Below are 11,598 nucleotides of genomic sequence, written 5' to 3' on the forward strand. Positions count from 1 at the left end.
GAAAATACAGGCGTCTAAGGCAGACATGGAGGGTCAGAGGTGGGAGGAGGAGGAGGCCGAAAGCAGCAAGTGGGTGAGAGGAGCCTGACTTGGTCACTTTTCTTTCCCTGCCCTGCAGGCTCTCTTGAGTAGGGTGACTGGATCATTTGTCACCCAAATGAGGACACTTTCGAGAGTGAAGGAGACGCTGAGTGGAATAGGCATAAACCAGACTCTGGGACAGCAGGTGCAAGCCAGGACTGGGCCATATGGTCACCCTGTCTCTGAAGGGTGCCACTGAGCCGCACCTACCGCGGTTTCTCACGCTCAGACCGGGCTTATGGCAACTCACCCTGGCTCCCCCCAGCTCTGGACCTCAGTTTCCAGTTCTGCGCCTCCACCGCCGGCAGCGGCATCCACAGGCCTCCCGTTTCAACAATTGCACTTGCATTTGCTCCTCTTTTACCTTCTATCCCAACTAAGGAACCACTTTCACCTGGTGCCCCAATCTAGAAATCTCCTTAACCCTTACTTACTTACCTGGTCACCAAGTCCTGGCGATTCTGCTTCGAGCACATGTCCTGTGGAGCCCATCATCCTCTCCAGCCCTGCTTGTCCCCGCCTGACTTGGGTTCCCCCTCCAGTCTTCTCTCCCTGAGGCCACCCTTTGTCGTTCACGCTGAAAGCCCTGTATACAGCTCTGGACGGGGGCTGAGTCGGGGCCCACCACAGGTGTGAGACATCGGGCAGAACCACCTAACTGGCTGTAGAGTTCCAGAACTTCTCTGGGGCTTTTTAGTGGTTGGCAAAGCTCCAGGGACCCGAGACAAGTACCCCAATACGGAGATCCCTGGATTTGCTTGGGGCTCAGGCACTGTGTGGGAAGGAACTCAGTGCCACTTAGAGTCCAAACTTCTTAGAGCTTAGGCTGAGGATTCTGGAAGATGGCTGGCAGGACAGAGAGCCAGGAAGCAGGGTGAAGTGGAAAGATGTTCAGTAGAAAAGCCAGACTGAGCAGCCGGATCTGGAAGGGAGAGAGCCAGGGGACCTGGGTGGTGTATGAGGCCATGCCTGAGCTTTCCCCCTGGGGAGAGTGTGGGTCAGGCTGAGAAGAAGAGGCAAAGGCTGGGTCACTGGGGTCCCAGCTGCTCTGCTGACAGGGTTGCCGGTGACAGGCAGAAGGTGGCTCCCTACTGGGTGAAGGGGAGGACACGTAAGAGTTCAGGGGTATGGAGGAAGGAACGGGGAGGGGACTGTAGCCCTGGCAGAGGCCCTCTGTTGGCCCAGAGGCCAGACAGCAGCAGAGGCTAGCCCAGCAGCCCGCGAGTAGGGCAGAGTGGTCAGTGGAGAAGAAAGATGGCAAAGGGGACAGCAGCGGCCGGTGTTGTTTGTGAAACAGCTCCACCCCACCCCACCTAAGGAACAGATAGCCTTCTCTGAGTCCATGAACTGTGGGAAGCCAGAGAACATTTGGATAAGCACCTCTGAGAATTCCAGGAAATACTGTAACCAACTTTCTATTCTAGAAAATTCTAAATGTACACAAAAGTAGAGGTAATATTCTTATGATCCTCCACGTATTTCTATGCACCTGCTTACTCCCCCTCTTAATTTTTTAAAAAGTTTTATGAAGGGGCGCCTGGGTGGCTCCATTCGTTAAGCATCTCCTTCGGCTCAGGTCATGATCCCAGGGTCCTGGGGTCAGGCACCACATTGGTCTGCCTACATGACAGAGAGCCTGCTTCTCCCTCTCCCTCTGCCTGCACCCTTCGCCCCCCCGGGTGCTCTCACTCTCTCGCTCGCTCTTGCTCTATCTCAAAAAAATAAAATCTTTGGGAAAAAAAGTTTTATTGAGATATAATTCACATACTATGCAATTCATCTATTTAAAGTATACGATTCAGGGACATCGGGTGGCTCAGTCAGTTAGGCGTCTGCCTTCAGCTCAGGTAGTGATGGCAGGGTTGTGGCATCGAGTCCCGAGTTGGGCTCCTTGCTCGGTGGGGAGCCTGCTTCTCCCTCTGCCTGCTCTGCCTGCCGCTCCCCCTGCTTGTGTTCTCTCTCGGACAAGTAAAGGAATAAAATCTTTAAAAAAATAAAGTATACAATTCAATGTTTGTAGCATATTCACCATATTGTGCCACCATCACCAGGATTTTGCCATAAATATTATTTGTATCTGGGTGGGCAGCTGAGGGCAGCTGTCCTGTCGTCAGGCGTTTCTAAGGCAAATGTGCCAGGGAATACCACCCACGCCCACTAGAAATAATGCTTATGAAAGAATCGTGATGTTTTGGGGAAATCTTCACTGTATAGGGTTAATGTAAAAAAGTCAGGATAGCATTTCATGAATAAATGAACTATAAAAAAAGAAACAAAGGGAACGTGCTCTGTTTTTGTTTTTTAAGATTTTATTTATTTTTGAGAGAAAGAGCGCACGCAGGAGCAGACGGGAGGGGCAGAGGGAAAAGCTGACTCTCCACTGAGCAGGGAGCCCATGCGGGACTCGATGCCAGGACCCTGGGATCACGACCTGAGCTGAAGGAGACGCTTCACGGACGGAGCCGCCCGGCCACCCTGCGCTAATGTTTCAAGTGTTTGTGTCTGGGTCACGGAATACGTGATATTGTCTCTCTAATTTTCAAATATTTTCCAAAGTTTTAGATAGTGAAGAGGCATTTATTTGGTAATTAGAAGCCGGTTGAAACTTTACAAATGAGGGAGTAGGACCTGATGATGAGGCCCTGCCTGCCTCCCAAGAGTCTGGTCTTTGAATATTCTGCACGCAGGCACTTCCGCTGCCCACCAGAGGGAGCAGCGGGGCCTCCCAGGCAGGCCCGGCCGGTGGGGCGGGGGAAGGCCTGCTGCGGGGACAGGGTCCACACGAGGGTTCTGGGCATAGCAGGTCCCCCACAGCTGGACACAGCCAGCTTGCCTTCTCACAGGGAGATCGTGTGTCTCATTCAACATCAGTTTTCTTTGAGAAAAGAAATTCTTCTCTTGCCCCCCCCACCGAAAAAGACATTTTCTCGTTACCTCTTTATTGCAAATTTAGGCATTTATTATTTGCACTAAACACACATAACCTTTTGACAGTTTATTTGGAATTGTCTTTCATTTCACTCACAACCACTAAGTAATTTCCATGGACATATAGTTCCAATATGTTGTTCAACCTCTGCTTACTGTTCTTCAGATTGTCTTTTGCAATACTAAGAATCAGACAATTTATGTGTTAACTAACTGGAATTTAAATAAAAACTTGAGACAAACAAACAAACAATATATGGGTGCCTGGCTGGCTCGGTTGGTAGGGCACACCACTCTTGATCTTGGGGTTGTGATCTTTGAGCCCCACATTGGGTATACAGACAGATTACTTAAAAATTTAAAAAAATCTTTAAAAATAATAATACAGCTGTCCCAGTGAGTGACTCCAACGATGCCATCATACAGATTCAGAATTGTGACTGTCCTCAGATGTCTGTCAGTTGACAATGTTTCCAATTGTTCGTTGCTACTGTTTGTCTCTATTTTTTGTTCCTCTGGTTCTTCCTTTCCTGCCTCTTTTTTTCTTTTAATCTATTTTACTTTTTCTATTGGCTTTTTAGCTATTCTTCTTTCCACCACGTGTGCACGTACGTGTGGTTGTTCTAGGGATTACATCCTTCACTCTTGTGTTTTCCCAGTACTGCTTCAGACTAAATGTAGAAAATTTGCAACCTATAGACCTATCTAGCCCCTCTCCAATATGTGAAATGGATTCCATCCACATAGAGCTTATTAACCCCACAAGACAGTGTCATCACTTTTTTTTTTTAAGATTTTATTTATTTATGTGAGAGAGACAGAGAGCACAAGCAGGGGAGGGGCAGAGGAAGAGGGAGAAGCAGGCTCCCGGCTGAGCAGGAAGCCCGGTGCAGAGCTCAGTCCCAGGACCCCAAGAACATGACCTGAGCTGAGGGCAGATGCTTAACCAACTGAGCCACCCAGGTGCCCTGATGGTGTTGTCACTTTTACTTGAAAGAGTCATACAAATACTAATGAAATTAACAGGAAAATAACAGACCCTTCACATTTACCCACTGATGGTGTTTATTCTTCTCTGAGGATCTAAGTTTCCATCTGGTATTATATCCATTCAGCCTGTAGGACTTTCTTTAGCAACTATTGTAGTGAGAATCTGCTGGTGGTGAATTTTCTTTTATCTGAGAATGCCTATTTTACCTTTATTCTTGAAGGATGTTTTCACTGGATATAGAATTCTTAGTTGACACCTTTTTTCCCCCAGCCTTTAAAGAGATCCTTTTGCTTTTTTTTTTTTCCAAGATTTTATTTATTTATTCGCGCGCTGCGCGCGAGAGAGAGAGAGCGAGCACGAAAGGGGGAGGGGGGGAAGGAGATGCAGACTCCCCCCTGAGCAGGGAGCCCAATGCGGGGCTCAATCCTAGGACCCTGAGATCATGACCTGAGCTGAAGGCAGATGCTTAACCAACTGAGCCACCCAGGGGCCTGAAATCCTTTTGCTTTTATTTGGTATTTATAGTCCACTCTCTAGGGGCTTAATTTAGCTGTTTTTATGTGCATGTGTTAAATCCAGAGTTTATTATTTTTTTCTGTGTAAAATTGCTCTAGCAGGATCTTACTCAACCATTACCAGAAGCGGATGTGTCCCAACTTCATTTTTCAATTAGGCTTTTTCTTTTGAAAATGTTTAACCCATAGGAAAGTTGCAAGAATATTACAACAAACTCCCATATGTCCTTTACCTAGATTCATAATATAATACCTATTATTCTTTTTTTTCTGAACCATTTGAAAGCAAGTTCCAGACACCATGCCACTTTGCCCATAGTCCTTCAGTGTGTGTTTCCTAAGAACTAGGACATCTCTTACACAGCTAGAATTCCGTTCTTAAATTCAGGAAATTCAATATTAATAAATAATATTCAGTTCATGTTTAATTTTTATTATCCCAGTATTGTCATTTATACTTCATAGAGCTGGTTTTGTTTTTTTTCCCCCAAGATTAATCTAGGATCTAGGATCATAGATTGTGTTTAGTTGTTATGTCTCTGGTTGAATCTAGAATAGTTTCTCAGCCTGTGTTGAACTTCTAGAAAATTGACAACTTTGAAGAATACTGACCATTTACTCTGTTCAATGATCCGTTTTGGCTCATGCGTCACTGTTGGGAAGACTTAGCGCGTCGTGTCGGGAGACAGGTGATGTCCGTGTGTCGCATTTTTGTCCTGTTGACTTGGATCACTTGGTTAAGGTGGCGTCTGCCAGCTGTCCCCACTGTAAAGGCACTTTCTCCCCCCTCTGTGATTAATAAAGAATCGGCGGGGAGATGCTTGGCTGGGTAAGCATGCTGCTCCCAACACGCTTGCCTCCCATGACAGCACCCGCTCTGATTCCTGCCCGAGTCAGTTATTCCTGTCACGGTTGCCAAACGGTGATTTTCTCCCTCTCTCATTTCCACACGCACCAGTCCGCATTCTGCTGTGAAGAGGCACTTGCCCTCCCCCTCCCTTTATTGATTAACAATTCATGAGTTCTTCTAAGTTCTTCATTCACTGTGACGCTCACGCGTCCTACAATTGACCGATGGGAGCAGCTTTCAGCCAGCTCCTCTGTTCCACTGTCAGGCTTCCATAGTTCTTTGGAATTTTTCTAACTTTCTGGAACAATAGGATGTTCCAGGGTCATTCGGCACGGTCCCTGTCCAGCCCAAGAATGGAATCAGCCATTTCTTCAAGGACTACTTCAAGGACTTCCTCACAGTGACCCGTCAACTGTGCTCCAGGCAGCTCTGTTGAGGCCGCTGAGAGAGGCTCACTAGCGTTAAAACAAGTAAGAGGGGCGCCTGGGTGGCGCAGTCGTTAAGCATCTGCCTTCGGCTCCGGGCGTGAACCCGGCGTTCTGGGATCGAGCCCCGCATCGGGCTCCCTGCTCTGCTGGGAGCCTGCTTCTTCCTCTCCCACTCCCCCTGCTTGTGTTCCCTCTCTGGCTGGCGGTTTCTCTCTCTGTGATAAATAAATAAATAAATAAACAAACAAATAAACAAACAAATAAAATCTTAAAAAAAACAAGAAGCTCGTGTTGTCATTTGAACACAATCCTGTCCACCTGCTGCATATCTCTGTGGATGGAACACCATAATCACCGCCCTCTCTGCTGGCAGCCTGCACAGACCAAAGAACAGTCTGGAAGTCTTTCTTATTGCTGATGTTTGGAGCACCACATGGGTACTGTCACTATGTGTTCTTACAAAAAGCTGAGACATGTCAGAGGAGCGGGGGACTCTTGATCTCAGGGTCATGAGTTCGAGCCCCATGTTGGGTGTAGAGATTACTTAAATACATAAAACTTCAAAAAAAATTGTTTTAAACTGAGCCATTCTTAAGGACACTGAGTTTAATTTGTTGACTCTCAGCCCTCATTCAAGTCAGGCTGTAACAGTGTGGTAGTTTCATTTTTATATGTCCTCTACAGTTAAGAATAGTTCACTTAGGATTTTCCTTCTTATTTCTGTGGTGTGAATGATGGAATCACTTAGAACACAGCAAGATGGAAAAGAAGCACAATTTGATTGGCTTTTGCAATGTACCAAATGTAGCTTGTTATTGCAAAAGAGAATGTGGAGGCGTCCCTGGCTGGCTCAGTTGGTAGAGCATGTGACTCTTGATCCCAGGGTCGTGAGTTCAAGCCCCACAGTGGACATAGAGCTCACTAAAAAAATAAATAAATAAAAAGAAAGAAAAAAGAAAATGTGGAAAGGAGCCTATTTAGGGAATTTCTTAGCATGTTTCTATTTTATCATAAAAAAGAGGGTACTGTAGGATGAAGAGGAATGGAGGCCTAATCCTCATTTTTGGTTGTTCCTGAAATGCTCCTTCCTCAAAATAAGTAACTCATGAAATATTTACTTCAGGAAGCTAGAACTTGAAGGTTTGGTCAATAGCGCTGAACACAGTAAATCAAACTCTACCTCTTATAAATTGTGTATTTTTTTAAAAGACATTATTTATTTGTTTGTCAGAGAGAGGGCACAAGCAGGGGGAGCAGAAGGCAGAAGGAGAAGCAGGCTCCCCGCTGAGCAAGGAGCCCTTCTTGAGACTCGATCCCAGGGTCCTGGGATCATGACCTGAGCCGAACGCAGACGCTCAACTGACTGAGCCACCCAGGCGTCCCAAATTGTATATTTTTTAAATGAATATGTTTTATTTTTAGCTAAATAATACATTTATCCAAAACAAAATGTTTTGCTCTGAATAGGATTTTAAGCTTAGAAAAGTCAAAAATGATCAACATGTTTCATTAGTTTCCTTATCCCCTATTTTTTATTTTGTAAAATTTCTTCTAATTAAGCTTCACCCTTATTAAGACCTTTTTTTTTTTTTTTTTAAGTAAGCTCTTCACCCAGCATGGGGCTTGAACTCACGACCCCGAGTCCGCCCTCTGCCAGCTGAACCAGCCAAGTGCCCCCCACGAAGGCGTTCTTAAATCTGAAGCTTCCTCTTCCTTTTCATCTCTTGCTTTTAAATGTTTTTACTTTCACAACATGACAAGTTTCAGAATCCTTTAAAAATGACTTTATTCACATTGTTTTCTAAAAGAGAGTTTTTGTGCCCTTTGTCTTTCATACCATCCAGAACCACATTTGCCTGAATAGACGTTTTGGACGGACTCGGTGTCATCTGGGCCCAAGTGACAGCAAATGATGAAGCAAAACTAGAAATTGCCCAACAGCTTTTGTGTGAATCAGGTCGATGATGTGCTGAGGATCTAACGTCTTTGCCTTTGTCTGCTGAGACAGATTGTCCAATAATTCCACTGAAATTCCCATCTGAGCAATAAGACAACGAGATCGATGCACGAGAACGGAGAGCCAGAAACAGACGTAGACAAATAGAGTCAGCTGATCTTTGACAGAAGAGCAAAGGCAATTCAATGCCGAAAGAAAGAATAGTCTTTTCAACGAATGGTGCTGGAACAACAGGACATCCACACGCAAAAAAAAGGAAAAAAAAAAAAAAAAAGGAATCTAGGGGCACCTGGCTGGCTCAGTCGGTGAAGCATGTGACTTTTGATCTCAGGGTTGTAGGTTCGAGCCCCACACTGGGTATAGAGATTGCTTTAAAAAAATAAAATCTTAAAAAAAAAAAAAAAGAATCTAGACACAGACCTAACACCCTTCACAAAAATTAATTCAAGATGGATTATAGATGTAACTATAAAATACAAAACTATCGGATTCATAGACGTTAACACAGGAGAAACCATAAATGGCCTTCAGCTGGGTGATGACTCCTTCGATACAACACCAAAAGCACCATTCATGAAAAAAAAATTCATGAAAGAAAAATTGGACTTCAGTAAAATTACAAACGTCTGCTCTACCGATCTGAGCAGCAGATGAAACCTGGACAATACTCATGGCTACCAGAGAGCGTCAGCTTCCCTCTCCAGATTTAAATCTGACATTTTGAAGAAGGCAACAAATTCCAGGAGCTAACATATTGGCATATATCCAAATCGGGACAGGAAAGGGAGAGCTTCCCTATTTCCGTAGGAAATGAAATTATTCGCATCACAAAAAAAGCACAACATGGCGGATGCTTTTACAACTAGGAAAGCCAACCACAAATTTACCCTCACCCCTGCTTTGCCGCTCTTTGCACCAGGCTTCCGGCCACCTGGCAACAGGGATGGAAGGCAGCAACTGAGAGCCCTGAGCTTACTAATCTAGTCAAGCAAAGAAGTTTCTAGGACCTGTGGGAGAGCTCCCACCCGGTCACCTACATAGTGACGAAACAGCCCTCTTGGTAAGTTGAATTGATTCTTTATGTCATGATTCTGGCCTCACAAGTAGATTTGATGCAGAAACTCAAAACTCACTGTGAAACCACTGGCTGTTACATGGAACATGAGAATTTCGAAGTTTTTAGCAAATTATATATTTCAACTTATTTGTAAGGGGACTCCCCTGAGGAAAGCATTTAATTTACTACTGAACCACTGATAAAATTAAATATAATGCTATTTAAACTGTGGTAACAAAAATTATAATACATAACATAAAATTTACCATTTTAAAGAATTCTACCATTTAGTTTTTGGGGTGTCTGTGTGGCTCAGTCGGTTAAGTGTCTGTCTTCAGCTCAGGTCATGATCACAGGGTCCTGGGATCAAGTCTGCTTCTCCCCCTCCGTCTGCCCCTCCCCCCAATTCCCAGCCCCGCTCCCATTCCTGCTCCTGCTTGTGCCCTCTATCTCGTTCCCTCTCAAATAATCTTAAAAAAAAAAAAAAAAGATTTTAAGTAACCTCTATACCCAATGTGGGGTTCCAACTCACAACCCTGAGATTAAGAGTCACACACTCCACTGAGTCAGCCAGGCACCCCTAAAATTTACCATTTTAAAGTGTACAATTTGGGGGTATTTAGTACATTCACAACATTGTGCAACCATCACCATTATCTAGTTCCAGAACATTTTCATCACCCCAAGAGGAAACGCCACCCCCACCAAGCAGTCAGTCCCCAGGCCCTCTCTTCCCCAGCCCTGGCAAGGACCAGGCTACTTCCTGTCTCTAGGATTTTTCTACTCTGAACATGTCATATAAACGAATCATACTGTGATCTTTTGCGTCCAGCTTCATGCACCTACCCCAGTGTTTTCTAGGCTTATCTGTTTTGTAGCACGTGTCAACGCTTCACTCATTTTGAAGGCTGAATAATATTCCAGTGTATAGACACGGGGCACATTCGGTTTATTCATTCTTCAGTTGATGGACAGTTGGGTTGTTTCTACTTTTTGGCGGTTGTGAGCAGTGCTGCTGTGGTCATTCCCGTATAAATTTTTTGTTTGCACTTGTTTTCAACTAGTTTAGTTATATACTTAGGAGTGGATTTGCTGGGTCACATGGTAATTCTGGCTCAGCAACCGCCAAACTGGTCTCCACGGCGGCTGCACCATCCGACGTTCCCAGCAGCGGTGTGCGTGCATTCCAGTTTCTCCACTTAACTAACGCTTGTCTCGTGGTGGTGTTTGGTTGTGTTTGTTATGACCATCGTAATGGGTGTAAAGCGGTATCTCATTGTAATTTTGAAAAGAGAAGATGCTTTTTATTTATCTTTTTTAAGATTTTATTTATTTATTTGAGAGAGAGAAAGAGTGTGCATGAGAGAAAGAGTGTGCATGAGAGAAAGAGTGTGCATGCGCGCGCGCGCGAGAGACAGAGACAGAGAGAGAGAGAGCACACAAGCGGAGGGCGGGGGAGGCAGAGGGAGAAGCAGACTCCCTGCTGAGCAGGGAGCCCGATGATCCGATGATCGATCCCAGGACACTGGGATCATGACCTGAGCCACCCAGGTGCCCCTAGAAGATGCTTTTTATGATTTCAATCTTTTTTAATTTATTGAGACCTGTTTAATATACATAATCCTATTTTATAAACAACATAAGTCTATTCTATTTGCCTTTTTATGTGAATACTTACTACAGCATTATGGGAAATTAAATATTAATAAAAATCAGTTTTGAAAAAAGGAATTGTAAACTAAACACTTGTATAAATTTACCTCTGTGTGATGCAAACTCCCATTTTGATAATATCATAATATATATACTTCTTATATTTTTTCCTAAGGTACTGCTTTATTTTTACTACAGATATTGAGTGAAGCCAGCCCTTCATCAGGGCATGGACTTCAGAGGGAGGTCAACACCTGGGTCTGGGAGTCAGACCCACCGGGCATCGGACCGAAGTTTTTCTCCCTGCGAGCTGTGTGATCAGGGCAATTACATAACTTTGCTGAGCTTGTATTTACTTGTGTGCCAAACGGGGATGAGAACACGTAAGTCAAGGAGCAGGTCTCCTAAGTCAGGATTGGTTGAAGTCAGATAATAAACAGTGGGTGGCAGAGCAGGCAATTCTGCTGCATTTGGGCTAGCCCCTTCCCTTTGGGGGGGAGACAGCATCTCTGGGGACACCAATCCCTCCACGACCCTGAGAAAAGGCCTCCAGAATGTCTGCTTTGCTTTTCCCTTTCCTCAGTGAGAAGTTCCCAGCAGGAAGTAGGGGCAAGAGATGGGATTCATTCATTCACCAGACACTTACTGAGCCCCCTGCGTGCCAGGGGCCAGTGTAGTGCTGGAGACACAGCAGCAAATAAGACAGACAGAGCCCCTGTCCACACGGAGCTTCTATCCCAGCGCGGAGACAGACAATCAACCACTGAACACGTAGATTTTAATATGGCAGATGGTGGGAAGAACTGGACGAAAAAAGAAAGCAAGGGGAAACGACAGGGAATCCAGGGCCGGGATGGCATGGCTCCTATCTTATGTGGAGCGGCCAGGGAGGGCCTGGATGATAAGGGGACCTCTGGGCAGAGACCAGAAGGAAGTGGCTGTGTGAGTGGTTCTGATATATGGAGGATGCGTATTTCAAACAGAAGGAACAGTGAATGCAAAAGTCCTAAGGCAGAGCGTGGTTTGTTAGGGGTCAGAATAGGAAGAGGGGCAATGGGTGACATTTTCAGGACTTCTGAGTGAGGTGGAAAGCCTCTGGAGTGTTTTTGGAAGAACCATGACCCGATCTAGATGTTCT

Source organism: Ursus arctos, unplaced genomic scaffold (assembly GCF_023065955.2).
Source record: "Ursus arctos isolate Adak ecotype North America unplaced genomic scaffold, UrsArc2.0 scaffold_8, whole genome shotgun sequence".
Lineage (NCBI taxonomy): Eukaryota > Metazoa > Chordata > Mammalia > Carnivora > Ursidae > Ursus > Ursus arctos.